The sequence below is a fragment of the Somniosus microcephalus genome, chromosome 18 (genome assembly GCF_052327205.1).
Source record: "Somniosus microcephalus isolate GS21.2 chromosome 18, FLI_Smic_1.0, whole genome shotgun sequence".
Lineage (NCBI taxonomy): Eukaryota > Metazoa > Chordata > Chondrichthyes > Squaliformes > Somniosidae > Somniosus > Somniosus microcephalus.
The window spans coordinates 40,214,429-40,234,659 of record NC_141004.1 but is presented as its reverse complement, the minus strand read 5'-3'; positions in this window follow the sequence as shown (position 1 = coordinate 40,234,659).

The window sequence follows — 20,231 nt, the reverse complement described above, 5'->3', positions numbered from 1 at the left end:
AAATAGGAGGGTTCATGCTTAACCACCTAACGAGGTTTAAAGTGATTCCAAGATATCTCATGCCATGATTTGTCCACCAGTAAGACAGAAACAAATCCTTTTGGGGAGCAATAATATTGACTGCTTTCATCTAAAATTTTCCCCACTTAGTTTTACACTCAGAAAGTCTCTTGAATTCACCAAAGACATCAAACAAGGCAAGGGTATTATCAGTTGGATCAACCGGAAAAATAAACCAATGGATACATATGGGAAGATCTGGTATTTCTTTATCAACCCATGGTCCCTGGATGTTCTCACAGACTCAACATATTGCAGCAACAGCTCCAAAGCCAGGAATGAAAAAGAGATTCCAGTAGAACCCTAATGAGTGGCTCTGTCTTGACTTGTTTCAGAATTAGAGGGGGCCATCACCACTCTTTGAGTATTTTGTGAGAAATTCTACAACACCCTAGTGAGACTACAAATAGAATTTAGGGGCATCAATTGAGTTCACATAATTAACCTATATCTTTAATAAATTGAAAATTCAAATGCAGTCAAATGCACATGGTTTTAATTCTGGTTTATATATATACTAGCTGAAGTGCCCGGCGGTGCCAAGGGTCTTTTGAGGGCATGTTGTTGTTGGAAGAGAGAGAGAGAGAGTGACTGGGGGGAAGAGAGAGAGCGACTGGGGGGAAGAGAGAGAGCGACTGGGGGGAAGAGAGAGAGCGACTGGGGGGAAGAGGGGGGAAGGGGGCGGAGGGGGGAGAGGGGGGGAAAGAGGGGGGGAAGGGGAGGGGGGGAGGGGAGAGGAGAGGGGAGGAGGGGAGGGGAGGGAGGGGGGAGGAGGGAAGGGGAGGGAGGAGGGAAGGGGAGGGAGGGGGGAGGGGGGAGAGGGGAGGGGGCGGGGGGAGGGAGAGGAGGGGAGGGGGAGAGGGGAGGGGCAGTGGGGGGGAGGGGGGAGTCTCTGAGCCCCGCCCCCCGATGTCCTGAGCCCCGCCCTCCCGAGGCCCGATCTCACGAGGCCCAATCTCCCGAGGCCCGCGCCCCGCCCCCCGATCTCCCAAGCGCCGATCTCCCGAGGCCCGATCTCCCGAGCCCCGCCCCCCCGATCTCCCGAGGCTCGCCCCCCCCCGATCTCCGGAGGCCCGATCTCCCAAGCCCCGCCCCCCACCCAAGCTGGCTTCAAGAGCAGAGAGAGAGACGCCGCCGCGCAACCTACCGCGTGAGGCCCGGCTGGACTCAAGTCGCGTGCGCTGACTCCTGCCCCACCCGCCTTTACTAACATGGCAGCGGTGGTGACGCTCGGCTCAGGCCCGCCCCCTCCAGCCTTCACAAAGATGGCGGAGATCGCGAGCCGCTTGTTCAGCGCGACGGGAGGTGCCTAGCTCGGGCGTGGCTGGGCAACAGAGGCCCAGGCTTAGAGGCCTGGAAAAACGGTTAAAGGTAGGAAAATTCTAGATGTTACAGAAAAGATTTACAAATTAATTAACTTTTTTAAAAAACAATTTGTGTTTTAAAAGCAACTCTTTTTTTGCTGGAAATGTAGATTTGAAAAGAAACACGCAGAAAGCGGGAAAAAGAAATGAAAAGTTTGGAATCAAGATGGCGGCGACTCACCTCGGTTCAGAACGATAAGGCCCGCCTACACACGCACCGATTGGTCGACCGTCAGGTCACCGAAGCGTAGGATTGGTCAATCGTCCCGTCACTCGACTCTAGGAGGGCTCGCCTGCAAGCGCCAGGAACCCGCCCCCACCACGCAGCGATTGGTCGACCGTCGGGTCGCTCGACCGTACGATTGGTCGACCTCGACGTCACTCGATGGTAATGAGCGGATAATGAGCGGAAAGTTGAATGTTTTTTGGATACCGCGGGCGCAATTTTTGTCTGGCCGAAACGTAAATATGCTTATGACGGTTCTGGAATCGTAAGCTTTCTTTCGATGTAACACACGTGTAGGTATGCTCTATAACTTTTGAGTTTATTCAATACAGACAGACAGATGGAATGACAGACAGACAGAAGAACCGCTTTATATATATATATAAGATACTAGCTGGGGGAGCCCGGCTTTGCCAGGGCTGTTTTGGGCCAGGCGGTTTAAATCGAGTCCCAGGCTTTCGGGCCTGTCTCTGTGTCCCTCTGTGAATCTGCTGCCGGGCAACATTTTAAATCGAGTCCCAGGCTTTCGGGCCTGTCTCTGTGTCCCTCTGTGAACCTGCTGCCGGGCAACATTTCTACCTTTTAATAGCTTCAAAGATGAAAGTGAAAGTACTTATAAAACGTTTTTGGTAAATGTTATGTTATTTTTAAAAGAGATACTAACTTTTTCGAAGCTGGATTAGCAGATTTTGAGCTGGAAGTAGTGAAGCAATGGCTGCCCGATGCCTGAGTTGAAAAACATTAGTCCCGCCCACAGATGCAGCGATTGGCCAACCATCAGGCGACTGAACTGTAGGATTGGTCAATCGTGACGGCACAGGATTGGTCGACCTTGACGTCAGTCAATCAATGCTAATTAGCAGATAATGAGTTTAATTTTGAAGGTTTTTTGCATAACGCGCGAACAATTTTCGTCCGACCGAAAAGTAAATACACTTATGACGGTTCTGGAATCGTAAGCTTTCTTTCGATGTAACACACGTGTAGGTACGCTCTATAACTTTCGAGTTTATTCAATACAGACAGACAGACAGACAGACGGAATGACAGACAGAAGAACCGCTTTATATATAGATTATTTATTTATTTACTATTCCATATAATTTAATGAGGTCCCTCTTAACCTTTCTAGACTGTAACATTTAATCTAAGATTTCTTCATCTTTAATGTCCTTTACACATTTGATTACTCTTGTTGCTCTCCCCTATACTCTTTCCAATGCATATATTCTTTTTTGTTGTAAGATGTTGAAAGCTAAACCCAATACTCTAAGGATGGTCTAACCAGTGTATTGTAAAGCCTGGAGCCTTGCTTTACAATACACTGTTCTGGCTACAAATACTAGCATTGTATTAATTTTTTTAATTGCTTCGTCACTTTGTTTGGACATAGAAAAAAAATCAAAGTGAAGAAGCAATTAATATAATACTAGTACTTGTCAGAACAGTAGAATGCAAGGCACCAGAAATTAAGCTATGGCTTTACAGAGCACTTACTAGACTGTTATTCCCAGGTCCTTTCCTAAAGGTGGCCCAGAAACTCCATAAGGCTACTCCTAATATTCTCCCAATCAGTCCTGTCAACAGTCCGCAGTTAGCTAGGTAGTGAATGAAAGCCCAGAAGCACATGGAACAAGAAATCTGTTGATGCCTATAGGTATTTTGGTGGGGGTGGGGTGAACCACAAGTAGCCCCATGGTGTGTTCTGAGTGCCCATTGCTCTATACCTTTTGGCGGTATTATGATCATCTGATTAAACAAGAACTAGTCCAGTAACACACAGAGGAAACATAAGCTTCTTGGGGGTGGGGGTGGGGGGTGGGGTCACAGCATAGAATGGTGCTCAACATGGTAATCAATGTAGAGAACAAAGGCAAGTGAAGGAAGATATTTCATCTGAATAGTACTGTATGCACGGGAAGATGTAGTTTAATTACCAGTGGGTACTCTTCCACTTTCCCAGGGAATGATGCTACTTTACTTCTTGTACTGTTAAAAATTGTACTAATATGCTTTTTGATGCCGGTGACTGAAAACAAGATGCTGTACAAAATAGAACTGTTACTTCATCCAAGTTTAAAAAAACAAGATGATTAGTTAATAGAAGAGAGAATCTTTTTATATGGCTAGAACTTGATAAGTGAACCAGGTAAAGAAACTGGAATGTTTAAATAAAGAACGTGATCCATGGAACAAAGTTAACTGTGTATTAGTCTAATTTGTGCTGTTGTATTATTGCAATATGTGTAATAATCTTTGGTTAGAGCATAGGGCTTATTCTGTGACTTTACAACTGACTGTACAGAGCAACGAGCTGATTTTCTAATGAGTTACTATCCAGAGCCATCTCTTCTCACAGTCTTTAAGACCAAGGTATACTTCAAATTTCTTGTTAAGGTAACATTTATAACAAATTCTTTGCAGGCAAATTCACTTATAGGCAAACTGAATGTTTACAAAATTAATTATATACAACTTACATTTATATTAACAATGTGCCTCACTGAGGCAAAAGGAAAAATGGATGCTGAGCTAAAGAAGGAAAGATTAGGCAGGGTGACCAAAAGCTTGGTCAAAGTGGTGGATTTTACAAAGGGTCTTAAAGGAGGAGAGCGAGGTGGAGAGGTGCTTGGGTTTTGGAAGGGAATCTTAGGGCATGGAGCCTAGGCGGCTGAAGGCACAGCCACAATGGTGGGGTAAAGGGAAAGTGAATGCACAAGAGGCCAGAGTCAGAGGAATAGAGTTTGGGGGGTGGAGGTGGGCTGTAGGGCTGAAGGAGGTTACAGACATAGGGAGGAACGTGGCCAGGAGGGATTTAAATTTGACACATTGGGGGACTGGGTGCTAAAGTCTTGGGAACCATCCAGGACAAAGCAGCCTGCTTGATTGGCACCCCATCCACCACCTTAAACATTCATTCCCTCCACCACCAGCTACAAGATGCACTGCAGCAACTCGCCAAGGCTTCTTCGGCAGCACCTCCCAAACCCGCAACCTCTACCACCTAGAAGGACAAGGGCAGCAGATGCATGGGAACACCACCACCTCCAAGTTCCCCTCCAAGTCACACACCATCCTGACTTAGAAGTATATCGCCGATCCTTCATCGTCGCTGGGTCAAAACCCTGGAACTCCCTCCCCAACAGCATTGTGGGAGTACCTTCACCACACGGACTGCAGCGGTTCAAAAAGGCGGCTCACCACCCCTTCTCAAGGGCAATTAGGGATGGGCAATAAATGCTGGCCTTGCCAGCGACGCCCACATCCCATGAACGAATTTTAAAAAAAATATAGCTCAGCAACGTTGGAGGTGATGGGTCAGCAGGATTTGGTGCAGGAGAGGTTATGGGCAGCATAGTTTTGGATGAGCTTAGTTTTGTGGAGGGTGGAAGATGGGGGAGCTGGTCAAGAGATAATTGGAGTAATCGGCTCTGGAGGTGAAAAAGGCATAAATTAGATTTTCAGCTGTAGATGGACTGAGGTGGGTGGGCAACCTTACGGAGCTGAAAGTAGATGGTCTTTGTGATGGAGAGGACATGGAGTTGAAAACTCTGCTCAGGGTCAAACGGAGCAAACAGTCTAGTTCAACCCAAGATAGTAGCCAGGCGGGGGAGTGGAGTTGGTGGCGAGGGTACAGTTTTAAAAATTGCTGCTGCCACCTATTACAGTTCATTGTACTGCACCTATTTATTTCTCAATTATAGATCTATGAAAGAGAAAATAAATTGGGGTCAAATTACTTAACTAATGTCGGTTTATATTCATATGATTTCATTAAACGTCAACAACCTGATCAAGATTACACAAAGTAAATTATGACTGACCGAACCTAACTGGCAAATGCAAAATAATCATAATAAAATATATAGCTGAAATATTGGACTCTGCTCTTTAAATGCGAGTGTATTGTATGTTCTGTAGCATTAGGTTGTCACCACTAGAGGCTTCCCTTGCACTACATGGAATATTACAGCTTAAATGCAACTCAAACTACCACAGGTAAAATGTGCAACTACTGTCGTGGGCTTTTTAAACGTAAGAAATCACACAACACCAGGTTATAGTCCAACAGCTTTATTTGAAATCACAAGCTTTCGGAGCGCTGCTCCTTCGTCAGGTGACGAAGGAGCAGCGCTCCGAAAGCTTGTGATTTCAAATAAAGCTGTTGGACTATAACCTGGTGTTGTGTGATTTCTTACATTTGTCCACCCCAGTCCAACACCGGCATCTCCACACCATGGCTTTTTAAACATTCACACTGAACTGTAAAAAAGTTCCCAGGAACTGTTCCACATGTTGGAGAAAATTAGAAGAACTCTCGATCATGTTGTCATAGTGAAGAATGGATGTATTGAGATTTTTGTATGTCACCTAAAGTAAGTCACTGGAGAATGCTTGGGCTGTAATTAGGAAGCATTTCGGTTTCTTCCTTAATGGTTCTATCTGATGTACATAGCTACTTTCTGGTCACAATGAATAGTTGGGATAGTGATGTGCAAGCAGCTCGCTTAGTTCCTCAACTCTTATTCTCACGCCATTGTAAACGGAAGGCTGTGTTCATACAGGGAATGAGAGGCTTTGGTGTTTGGGTTATTTAAATCTATTTAAATTGGATGTGTAAAAGTTCGAAGAAAAGGGTGCTGTGATTTTTGATATTTCCAACCGTCTGGGTAAAGTTGCAGTAATACTGCTTCGAGGCCAAACATTAAGAATATGAAATAATAGAAATTCTATAAAAAGTCCCAATTTGTAAATTCTTCAGCCTGATTTTTTGTGTGTGTGTGTAACTGATACATACTTTAATCCATGTCAGATTATGGAAACATTTGAACCCTGGAGTCTATCTCCTGATAGTGAAACCATCAAAAAGGAATTGGTGACAGCCGTCATCCATGATAAATGAAAACATAATTTTAAATCTGCGTGGTTACAAATATCACGATTGTCCTGGGCAGACAGGGTGGACATTCCCAACGTTGCACAGGCATTAAAGAGCATCAATATAACTGGCTGTTATACTGCGAAAACTCCACTTGAGGCCAGTTTATCACCAGACTGATTAAAAATACAATTTTTTTGGAAAAGTTGCTTATCTATTTTATTATATTAATCTCACAACGAGTGAAGAATTTCCCTGGAAAAAAATGGGAATTTCAGATGATGCTGATTGTTTTTCAATGAAATATATAGAAATGGAGAAACTTCTGGGAAGCTTTGCATGCTTTTATTTTTACAGAATCCTGGCAAATCTGTGGCAGTAAATTGACCTCCGCAGCTTACTTAGAGCTGCCTGTGTGCTGCCCATTTTCCATAAACAAAGATATGCCAAAATGTAACCGTATCTGACCCAGTCAGAGCACAGAGATAAAAGTTCAAATGAGGAGGAGTGATGGAGGAGAAAATGGAGGCGTTCTGTAGCAACCCTGCTAGATGAAGTGGCACTGTACAATTTACATGTTCTTAAAAAAGATATGATGGCCCGTAATTTGCTGTCAAAATAAAAGTGAGGCTAATGGCACTGGCCGTTATTTATGCGCAAATGCCACAGCAACTTCAGGCTCAGGCAGATGTGAGGTTAAACGCAGAAATCCAAAAGCTGCTGTCCCAGTTGCTGCTAGCTTTGCGAAAACGGCATCTTGCTGTCTGCCTCACCATTGAAATGCATTGAATGGCGTGAAGTTGCTGTATTTGCATGGTAGATATGAATTAAACTTGCCACCAATAATTAAGTCAAGTCATTTCAAGTCAAAGTACCCTTTTAACGATGTGATACGCGTTAATTAATGCCAGTCAACCTCTCTGGCACTGAAAATTTACTATTACAACTGGGAAGCCTCATTCCTTCAGGTTTTAATTGTTGTTGGAGATATACATTTTTTTTTAACTTTTCCCTTTTTTTTCTCTCTCTTAATCCAATCTTTCTTTCCCTCTCCTTCCTTCTCTTTCTGTACCTGATTTGTCATTGAATTCATCCATTCTAATTTACACTTCCTTCTTAGTCCTTATGCTGTTAATTTCACAACCCTTCAATCTGATTGGTTAAGGAGATACACAGTTGTTTGTCCTGTTCACTCAGGACCCAGATGCTCGGTTTTCCTCACTGTGATGTTACCAGTTCGCACTTTTAGCAACTTGCCACGCAAAAAATGTAAAAACACTAAACATGCAAGAGGAAGTCTAACTAATGGCAGATGCTGTTAGATGCCCTGCTACAGCAAATTATAGCCCATTACTTTATTTTTTATTAACTATGTCAGAGGTAAAAAAAAAAGAGGAACCTTGATTGTTCCATTTCTTAGGGTTGAGGCAGTTGATTCGTTGTTTGTGAACATTGATCTCTGAATAATGGTCCTAAACATAAACCCAGCAATGAGTTCAATTATACAGAATTACATAGAATGTACAACACAGAACCAGGCCATTGGGCCCAACTGCTCTGGGTTGGTATTTATGCTCCACACGAGCCTCCTCTCACCCCTACTTCATCTAACCCTACTGCATTTCCTTGTATTCCTTTCTCCCTTATCTACTTTTCTAGTTTCCCCTTAAATGCATCTATGCTATTTGCCTCAACTGCTTCACATTCTAACCACTCTCTGGGTAAAGAAGTTTCTCCTGAATTCTTTACTGGATTTATTAGTATGACCAGTTTGAAGTCCTTTGTATCTTTTTTGAGCTTTCTTTCTGACTTTCCTCAACTGCCACTGTAGAACTATTCTAAAAGCCAGTAAAATTAGCTAACGTCTTTGGGATGAAAACTGAAATTCTATCAGCCTGTTCAGTTGGACCTAAAAGACACTGTGAAAGAAAGTGCCTTTCACAACCTCAGGATGTCCCAAAGTGCTTTACAGCCAATTAAGTATTTTTGAAGTGTACTCACTACAGGTAGACTATCCTTTATCCGCACTTCCGAAAACTGAAAACCTCTGAAAACCGAAAGTTTTTTCGTGGAGCGTAAGTCGTGCGCACGACATGACCCGAGTGGCGCAAAACATGACCCGACGCGGCCGATGCTTGACCCACGCAGGTGTGAGGCGTCAGTCTCAGTGCTGTCACACGTGCGCCTGCTGCTCTCTTTGATATTTGTTGGTTTTTTACGATTTGTGAAAATGCTAAAAAGAGCTGCAGATACCCCTATGGGTAGCAGTGAGAAGCAGAGAAGGAAGCATCTCTCATTATCGATATCGCCGAAAGTGGAGTTATTGCAGAAGCTTGATCATGGTGTGTCTGTGCGACATCTTACTGAAGAATATGGTGTGGGAACTACCACCATATATGACTTAAAGAAACAGAAAGACAAGTTGTTGAAGTTTTACACTGACAGTGATGACCATAAACTAATGAAAAGTAGGAAAACATTGCATAGGGCAAAAAATGAAGATCTTGACCGTGTGCTGATTGAGTGGATTCAACAACGAAGAGGTGATCGTGTGCCACTGACTGGTTTGATGGTCATGAAACAAGCTAGAATATACCATGAAGAACTGAACATTGAAGTTGAGTGTGAATATTCAGAAGGTTGGCTGCATAAATTTAAGAAGCATCATGGTATAAAATATCTGAAAATCTGTGGTGAAAAAGCTTCTGCTGATCATGAAGCAGCTGAAAATTACATAGACGAATTTGCCAAAATAATATCTGATGAAAACCTCGGTCCTGAACAAATTTACAATACTGATGAAACAGCTCTGTTCTGGCGCTACGTTCCTAGAAAAACATTAGCAACGGCTGATGAGAGTGCACCAGCAGGTTTTAAGGACGCTAAGGACAGGTTGACTGTTCTTGGGTGTGCCAATGCTGCAGGCACACACAAGTTAAAGTTGGTAGTGATTGGAAAAAGCCAACATCCGAGATGTTTGAAAGGTGTATGCAATTTACCTGTGCATTATTATGCGAGCAAGAAAGCATGGGTAACCAGAGGAATATTTTCTCACTGGTTCAATAACCACTTCGTACCAGCGACACGAGCTCATTGCAGGCAAGTTGGACTGGAAGAAAACTGCAAAATTTTATTGTTCCTGGACAACTGCTCCGCACATCCCCCTCCTGAACTTCTTGTGAAAAGTTATGTTTTCGGCATTAACTTTCCCCCTAATGTGACATCTTTAATACAGCCTTGTGACCAAGGAATTTTACACTCCATGAAGAGCAAGTATAAAGACCTTTTTTTGAACTCTATGCTTGATGCAATCAACAGAGGCATAGGAATCCAAAGCTTCCTGAAAGAGTTCAATGTTAAGAATGCCATTTGCGCAGTTGCTAATGCTTGGAACGATGTTGACAAACCAACATTAATAAATGCTTGGCACAGACTTTGGCCTTCAACGATGTTTCATGAAGATGGACCTGCAGATGAAGATTTTGAAGGATTTCCTGTCAGTCAGGAGAAGATGATGATATCAAACCTCCTTACTTACGCCAAAGGTTTATCATCCGAAAGTGTAAATAAGTTAGAGGAAGCTGACATCGAAGAAGTGCTGAACATTGACAATGATGCACCTGTTGTGCATTCGTTGAGTGATGGGGAAATTGCTGAAATGGTGTTAAATAAAGACAAGCATGAGGATAGTACTGATGATGATGATGATGATATTGTGAACACAGGTGAAAAAATCCCCATAGACGATATGCTGACAATGTGTGATCAGTTAATTGCTGGCCTTGAACAACGTGCATTTATCAGTGAGCAAGAGATTATGCAAGTTTACTCAATTAAAGAGAGACTGCTTAGACAGAAACCAATGTTAATAAGACAGATGACACTGGAAGAAATCTTTAAAAAGGCCGTCTGTCGTAGTGCTGCTTCATCACTTGAGAATCCTGTTCCTGGCCCATCTTCAGATGTCCGACTCCAACCTGATGACGACGATGACAACACTGATGTACCCTCTTCTCCAAGATCCTCAAGTCAGATGTAATGTACCTTTACTGCATGTATATGTACAGGTATTTAGCTTAGTTTGTACCTGTATATGTTTGAAGTTTTACTGAATGTTTTCCTTACAAATAAACTGTACTAGAGTATTTATCCCTGTAATACAGGTAGACTACCCTTTATCCGGACTTCCGAAAACCGAAACCCTCTAAAAACCGAAGGTTTTTTCGTTCAGCGTAAGTCGTGCGTACGACTTACGCTGAACGAAAAAACCTTCGGTTTTTAGAGGTTTCTGGTTGCGGAAGTTCAGATAAAGGGTAAATCGTGCGCACGACCCTCTGCCGACCCCCCCGCCGACCCCGCCAGCCCCGACAACCGCCAGCCCCGACAACCGCCGACCCCGCCAGCCCCGACAACCGCCGACCCCCCCGCGGACCCCGCCGGCCCCGACAACCGCCGACCCCGCCAGCCCCGACAACCGCCGACCCCCCCGCGGACCCCGCCGGCCCCGACAACCGCCGACCCCGCCAGCCCCGACAACCGCCGACCCCCCCGCGGACCCCGCCAGCCCCGACAACCGCCGACCCCCCCCCGCGTACCCCGCCGGCCCCGACCCCCGCCGACCCCGACTGACTTACGCTGAGCGTCAGCGTAAGTCGTGCGCACGACCCCCCGCCGACCCCCGCCGACCCACCTTCCGAAATCCGAAATTCTCCTTTATCCGAAACTCGGCTGGTCCCGAGGTTTTCGGATAAAGGATAGTCTACCTGTACTACAGTATTTATAGTCTTTATTTATCCCACTCAGTGTGAATACAGGTATTCATGAGGTTCGCTGCAGAAATATTAATGTGGTGGCTTACGGGGTGCTGCCCCGTAATACCTTCTGAAATCCGAAATTTTCCGAAATCTGAAACACGGCTGGTCCCAAGGTTTTCGGATAAAGGATAGTCTACCTGTATTGTAATGTGGGAAACATGACAGCCAATTTTGCAAACTAGAAGCTCCCACAAACAGCAATGTGATAATGACCAGACCATAATTTAGGTGTTGGTTGAGGGACAACTGTTGGCCAGGACACTGTGGAGAACTCCCCTGCTCTTCTTCGAATAGTGCCATGGAATCCTTTCCATCCATCGGAGAGGGCAGTTTAATCCGAAAGATAGTGCAGCACATCCTCAGTGCAGCACTGAAGTGGCTTATGCGTTCAGTGGTTAGGCTTTAACCAACAACCTTCTGATTTCCGAGGCAAGGGTGCTCTCATTGAGTCATGGCTCACAACGGTGGCACTATTAGAAGAAGAACAGAGAGTCCTCCTGCTGTCCTGGCTGACGTTTCTCACTCAACACACACTACCAGAACCAAAGCAGATTATCTGCTCATTCGTTCATTTGCTATGTCAGGGATCCTGCTGTCCGCAAATTGGTTACTTTGTTTGGCAACATAACGGCAGTGACTGCACTTTAAAAGGAATTCGTTGCTTGTAAAATTATGTGGGACATCCTGAAGCTCTATCTAAATGCTATTAAAAAAACCAGGGAGCTGTGATTACTTAGTACTTTAATTTAATCTTGTCACTTCAAGCCCAGTGTATTCTTATTTTATGGTATTATATACTGTCACACCTAATGCTGAATTCTATAAATGAAATAAGACAACTGAAAGTAACTTATAGCACCTTACAGAAGAAGGAATCATATTCATAAATTAAGCTTGTCGTGAATCTTATCATGACTTAGGAAGTAACACTTGGTGGCCAGCTGGTGGCGCTGTCCAAGGAGTATAAATACTCGGACGTGGGCCCAGCTTGCTCAGGATGTTTCTGTAACCAGGAACTAGCGATTTAACTAGAATCTCATGGTTGTGAAACAGTTGATTAAAGCCTTGTTTTACACTCAAACCAAGTGCTCAGTTGTCTTTTTACATCAATTTAATCAACTGAACCTGCTCCACGCTCTGAGTGGTCTTGGGAACAGACGGCTACGACTCAAACCATAGAAGGGAACTCGGACGAAGTAATCGATCCTGTTGTGTCTGTGTATAATAAGACACAGACTGCAGGAGAACGGTATAACAGGTGTTTACTCAACGTGGTTCACACTGGAACTGATCTGTACAGATTACTACTCAGTACTATATACAGGTGTGGTCACTGCCGGTACTGCAGTATACATGAGCTGTAAAAGATAGTTCCCCCCTTAAAGGTATATACATTACAATTCCTCCCCTTTTAGATTAACAGTACCATAACACTCATTTAAAAATTACATATCAAACTAATTACAATTAACACTTTTAACATGCAACATTAGCTGAAAATAGTCTATTTATATATTCAGTCTTTGGGGAGGCTTCCTGATCCTTTCTGGATAGCGCCGTTCCTGAGTGTCTTGCTCTTCTGGAAAGCTCGTCTACATTCGTCATTCCACTTCCATGGCACCCCAGTTTGCAGTAGGATGTTCAGTGGGTGTAGTATTTGTAGTGTATGTACCCGTCTACCTTTAAGAGAACTATTGTATGTAACCGTTCACCTTTAAGAGAACTACTTTAGGTGTGGCACTACTTGTTTGGCTTCTGTATACTGTAATACCGACGGTGACCACACCGGTATATAAGTGTTGAGGCATGATTCCTTGGGCAGATTCACCCTGACCTTCGAATAGTAAAGACCTGTTTGTTTGTTATTCCTGAAGTCTGTGTCGTTATTAACTGTACAACCCACAGACTTTACAGTATTGTAGACAAATTTGGCAAGAACTTATGGTAGTAGTTTACCAGCCCGAGGAACAAACTCAGTTGTGACACATTTTCCGGTGCTGGAGCCTTGACTACTGCCTCAATATTCTCTGGGGACTTATGTAACCCCTCTTTATCGATAACGTGGCCACAATACGAGTTCTGTTTTCTAAAAAACTCGCATTTGGGGCAGTTAGCTCAGAGCCCATATTCCTGCAATCGAGTGAGCACCTGCTCCAGGTTGGCAAGGTGATCACTGTCATTTTTGCCCGTGACCAGGATGTCATCCAAATAACACTGGGTCCCTGGGATCCCTTGCAGGACTTGTTCCAATGCCCTCTGCCAAATAGCCGGAGCTGATGCTACCCCGAATACCAGCCGGTTGTATTGGTAGAGACCTTTATGGGTGTTGATTGTGAGGTATTTTTTTGATGCTTCTTCTACCTCCATTTGCAGATACGCCTGGGCCAGATCAATCTTAGTGAAGCGTTTCCCTCCAGATAGCGAGACGAAAATATCTTCAATCCGCGGAAGTGGATATTGTACGGTGTGAAGGACCGGGTTCACTGTTACCTTAAAGTCCCCACAGATGCGAACCTTCCTTGGTTCCCCAGGCGTGCTGCTCAACGACTTTTTCCTCACAGGGACAATGGGTGTAGCCCACTCGCTCCAGTCTACCTTGGACAGTACACCTGAACGTTCAAGACTCGCCAGCTCTGCTTCGACGGCTGGGCGGATCGCATAAGGTACCGGTTTGGCCTTAAAAAATTTTGGGCTTGTGTTTTCTTCAATTTTAATCATCGCTGTCATGCCTTTTAGTGTTCCGAGTCCTTGCTGGAACACTTCTTTCGCGTCAGTTAGGACCTTTGGCAGTCGCCCAGGTGTGACATCATCATCCTTTTTGTCAGCCACAGTCAGTGCCTGTATGGAATGCCAATCCAGTTGTATTTTCCGGATCCATTCACGTCCCAGTAATGGTGGTCCTCCATCTTGCAATACATACAGGTCTAGTTTTGGTGTTTCCTTACCGTTATATATAACGGTCACCCTTATTTTTCCTTTGGGGTAGACTTTTTGCCCCGTGTACGTCTTCAAAATAATTTTTGTGTCTCTCAAGGGTATGTGTGAGAATAGCCGCTCGTAGTCCCGTCGGTTTATGACTGTTAGGGCTGATCCTGTGTCCAATTCCATCTTTACCTGGACTCCTGCTATCTTGAGAGTGACCCAAATGGTTCGGTGATCCTCCGTTGTGATCACATTATGTAGTTTCAGACAACTCAGTTCCCTGCTTTCGGAGTCGTTATCACTCTTTTGTTCATCTGAAATATTCTCCGTCATCTTATGTACCTTCTTGTACTTTTCTTTGGTAGGTTTCTTATTGCTGGTTTTCTTTCCCGACCTCCAGACTCGTGCTATGTGTCCTACTTTTCCACACTGTCTGCACACTTTGTCTTTGGACCAGCAATCATTCTGGTCGTGTGTTGTTCTGCCGCAGCGATAGCACTTCTCTGTTCCGTATGACATTTTGTTTGTGCCATATTCTTGCGGTCTCTGTTGTATCTCTGCAGCGCCCCGTGCTGCTGCTTCATATGATACTGCAATGCTGAAAGCCTTTTCCAGTGTACGGTCCTTTTCAGATAAAAGCCGTTTCTGGGTTCCTTCACTTTGAAGCCCACACACAAACTTGTCCCTTAAGGTATCTGCCAGTCCCGCTCCAAACTGGCAGTGTTTCGATAGTTTGCGCAGTTCTGTTAAATAATCAGCATTGCTTTCATCCTTATGCTGGTTCCGTTTGTGAAACTTGAATCTTTCTGCTATCAGCAGCGGTGTGGGGGTGAAATGTTCCTGTAGTATCGTTACTATGTCTTCAAAACTCTTTTCCATTGGCTTCGTTGGGGTTACTAGATTTCGTAATAAACCATACGTCTTTGCACCCATTAAATTTAACAATACCGACGCTTTCTTGTCATCCGACACCTCATTTGCCTTGCAGTATACCTCTATTCGTTCGACATATGTAGTCCAATCTTCGACTTCATTGTCAAATGCGGTGATACTGCCACTCTTCGGCATTTTGGGTGTGGTTTAAAATGGCGTCTCCCAATGGCTTAAAATGGCGTCTCCCGCGCTTTCCTTCCTCCCCCGCTGCTGCCAACGCCGCTCCCGGCGGTTCTCGTGGCAATGGCGGCGCGCTGTAGGTTTCGCGCGCTTCTCCTGCGCTGCTGCCAACGCCGTTCTCGGCAGTCCTCGTGGCAATGGCGGCGCCTCACGGGTTTCTGCGCGTCTCTCTCTCCCTCTCTTCAACGCTGCTCGGCCCCTGAACACCGGCTGGGCCCTGTGCACTCTGCCCTCTCTCTCTCTCCCCCGTCGACGCTGCTCAGCCCTTTGCTGTGCCGCTCGGTCGGGCTCTAGCCCGCCGCTGTCCGGGAAGGGTCTGCGCACTACCTGTTGCCAGCCCGTTTCGCTGGACCACCTCGACTGGAAAGCCAAACCTGGCTCTCGACAGCCTCCCCCGCAATTCTCGAGTCTCTGCTGGATGACTGGGCGGTTGCCCGTGGTCGATGCCCGAGTCTCTGATCTTGACCCCCAATCCACTGATCTCCAGGAACGAATCCCCGGGAGGTGATGCAGAGTTGCAGGTAGGTTCGAACTTGCCTTGTCGCCAATGTTGTGTCTGTGTATAATAAGACACAGACTGCAGGAGAACGGTACAACAGGTGTTTACTCAACGTGGTTCACACTGGAACTGATCTGTACAGATTACTACTCAGTACTATATACAGGTGTGGTCACTGCCGGTACTGCAGTATACATGAGCTGTAAAAGATAGTTCCCCCCTTAAAAGGTATATACATTACAGATCCATCATGGAGAAACTACTCAGACCCGCCCATCTCAACCTGGACCTGAATTCACTTACAGCTGCTAAGGTATGGAAACACTGGTATCGCACCTTTAGCAACTTCCCCAGGGTGTGTGGTGAAAATGTTCCTGATAAATTAGAGATATTTGCCAATTATGTATCCCCTTATGTGTTTGACTATATCGAAGACTGTGTAGACTATGACCCGGCTATCGAAATACTACAGCAACTATATGTTAAGTCCCCAAACAAAATTGTTGCTCGGCATCTACTGGCCACAACTCGACAACAACCCGGGGAATCACTTGACGAATTCCTTCAGAAACTTTGCAGGCTCAGCAAGGATTGTAATCTTAAAGCTGTCACAGCTGAGCAGTACCAGGAGGAGTTCATTTGTGATTCCTTTATTAATGGGATTGCATCTCCCTTCATACGCCAGCATCTGCTGAAGAATAAAACCCTCGAGTTACAGGCTGCCTACGACAAGGTATGCTCTCTGGACTTAGCAAAGAGGAATGCAGATACCTATCTTTCACCACGTGCACAGGCTGCTGCTATCACTTTTAGTGACTCCTTCGACAAGCCTCGGGCGGAAGCCCTCACTGATGATGACTCCCACCTGGCTGATGACAACCCTGCCCTAGAAGCCTTCACTGATGATGACCCGGCCCTAGCGGCATCTTGGCAATCTGGAAGGAAGTGTTTCTTCTGTGGAGGTGCATTCCACTATAGGAAATTTTGTCCTGCTCCTAGCGCAGTCTGCAATCATTGCAGTAAGAAAAGCCACTTTTCTAAGGTATACCGGTCGAGAGCCCCTGTTAGTTTTGCAGCTACTATCTATAAAACTGCTCCTCCCTCAAGAGCCACTACTAAGGTTACAGCTGCAATCTATAAAACTGCTCCTCCCCCAAGAACCACTACTAAGATTATAGCTGTCAAGGGTAAAATTGCCCCCCCTCCTATCACAGCTGTTTTTCCCCAAAGTCTGTCCCATGCAGCCATGAAGGTTTCGGTAAATGGGCACATTTTGAGTGCACTAATCGACTCATGCAGCTCTGACAGCTGCATTAGTGAGCAGGCTGTCAGTAAGTTAAAACTGCATATTTACCCCTCGGACAGGGAAATTGCAATGGCTCTGACGACACTGACCACCAACTCTTCCGGCTTTTGTCTTGTCGACCTTATTCTCAATGGCCGCACTTATTTCTCCACCCGGCTTGGGGTGCTCAAAAACCTATGCAGTGATGTGCTCCTGGGACAGGATTTCCAGAAACAACACAAAAGACTCACTTTCGAGTTTGGAGGGTCAAAGCCATAGCTTACTATTTCCAAAGTACTGTTTTGTGCGCTTTCGGCGGTTTCGCTCGACGAGCCCTCCTTGTTTTCCAATCTTTCCCCTCAATATAAGCCCATAGTCACTAAACCACGATGTTTCAGCCAAGATGATTGATCCTTTATCGAGACAGAAATCTCTCGCCTTCTAGCTGACGGTATCATTGAGCCATGTTCATCTCCCTGGCGTGCTCAAGTCATCGTTGTTAAAAATCCCCTGAAGCAACACAAGAAACGTCTTTGCATTGATTACTCGCAAACTATTAACCAGTATAACGACCTAGATGCCAACCACTACCACGCATCGATGACATGGTCAATAACCTTGCCAACTACAAGGTATTTTCAACTTTTGATTTAAAGAGCGCATACCATCAAGTACCGTTAAAGGACTCTGACAAAAAGTATACAGCCTTTGAGGCCAATGGTCGGCTTTATCAGTTTTGTCGCCTTCCATTTGGGGTCACCAATGGGGTGGCCATCTTTCAATGGGCAATGGATAGCCTAGTCAAACAGCAGAACTTAACGGACACTTTTCCATATCTGGACAATATCACCATTGCTGGTCATGACCAGAAGGAGCATGATGCCAACCTCCAGAAATTTTTTGACGTTCTCCATCGTCGCAACTTAACCTTAAATGAGTCCAAATCTGTGAAATCAGTCCCATCAGTCAACATCCTTGGCTACTGGGTGGGCAACGGTGTCATCAAACCGGATCCGGAGTGACTTCATCCGCTTCAGGAGTTCCCTCCCCCTACGAATCTCGGCTTTCTTCGTCGGGCACTTGGCATGTTTGCCTATTATGTGAAGTGGATACCCCACTTCTCCAACAAGATCCAGCCCCTGCTTCACGCGAAGTCATTTCCGTTGGAGGCAATGGCTATTTCAGCTTTCAACCTCCTTAAGTGACAACTGGAAAAAAGCCACGCTTCGTTCCATCGATGAAAATCTTCCTTTCATGGTCGAGTGCGATGCATCGGAGGTGGCAATCTTGGCTACCTTGAATCAAGGTGGTCGACCCGTAGCATTTCTGTCCAGAACGTAGCGAGCTCCATTATCCTCCTGTCGAGAAGGAGGCTACGGCTATCATCGAAGTAGTACGTAAATGGAGTCATTTTCTCACTTGTTGCCATTTCACGCTTATAACCGATCAGCGCTCCATGGCCTTTATGCTGGATAACCGGAAACGCACTAAGATCAAGAATAACAAAATACAACTCTGGAGGATGGAATTGACCGCCTTTGGCTACACCATACATTATTGACCCGGCAAAGCTAATGTGGCCCTGGATACCCTCACGCGGGCATTCTGCTCTTCTATCAACTTCAACTCTAGCGGATCTTCATACTGACTTCTGCCATCCTGGCGTTACCCGTATGTTGCACTTTGTGCGATCTAAAAATCTCCCATTTTCTACGGAAGATGGGAAAAGAACTTGCTCCACCTGTAGAATCTGTGCGGAATTAAAACCGCAATTCTTCCGTCCATCGGATGGCTCGCTCTTACACGCTATGCAACCTATGCAGCGACTCAGCATTGACTTTAAAGGGCCATTGCCTTCCTCAATGCGAAACACCTACTTACTTACTATGGTGGATGAGTATTCACACTTTCCCTTTGCTTTCACCTGTCCCAATATGCTTACTTCCACAGTGATCAAATGCCTCGATCACGTCTTTTCCCTTTGCGGTACGGCCAATTTCATCCACTCTGATCAAGGTCCCTCCTTCATGTCAAGCGAACTCAAAAGTTATCGCTCCCAACGGGGAATCGCCACAAGTAAAACGACACCGTATCATCCCATCGGTAACGGACAGGTTGAGAGATACAACGCTATCATTTGGAACGCTGTTCATCTTGCACTGAGGTCACGCAACCTACCAGGCCAGCAGTGGGAAACTATGCTCCCTGACGCGTTGCATCAGGTCTCTTCTTTCTACGTCCACCAATGTCACTCCTCAGGAGCGATTCTTCAGGTTCCAGCGTCGCTCCACTCATGGGACGTCCCTACCATCATGGTTGGCAGCTCCCGGCCCCATGCTGCTCCGAAGATTCGTCCGATCTTCGAAAAATGATCCCCACGTCAACGAGGTGGAACTAACGGACATTAATCCCACATACGCGCACGTGCGGTACCCTGATGGTCGGGAGTTCACTGTTTCACTCCGAGATCTGGCTCCCTGTCCAACCAGTCCCATGGACCCAACTGGTAGAGGAACCTATGGTAATGATGCCGACGCTCTGCGCTCCTTTGAGGATGACGCCCTACCTGGGACATCAAGGGATCTGCTGGCTACTCCACCGGATCAACTTGGGGAGCCGAACGCTTCCCATGGGATGGCCACCCGAAGCCAGGACGCCGGTCAATCCCCGGCTACCAAACAAGATGACGCCAACTCTGTGCCTGTGGGGACCCGTACCCGGAGTCATGATTTCCCCAGTCTTCCGCGGATCGATCAAGGCGACACAGGTCCCGTCGATCGACCAATACGGACCAGGCGACCCAGGGACCAAGACACAGTCTGAGGAGACATGCCTTCCAGCCACAAGCGAAGATCTAAAAGACTGCGGCTATTCATGGTCAGCCTAATCCACTAGAGGGAAGTCGTCGGACTTCCAAAAACTTTCAGGCGGGAAGAATGTCATGAATCTTATCATGACTCATGAAGTAACACTGGGCGGCCAGCTGGTGGCGCCGTCCAAGGAGTATAAATACTCGGGCGTGGGCCCAGCTTGCTCAGGGTGTTCCTGTAACCAGGAACTAGTGATGTA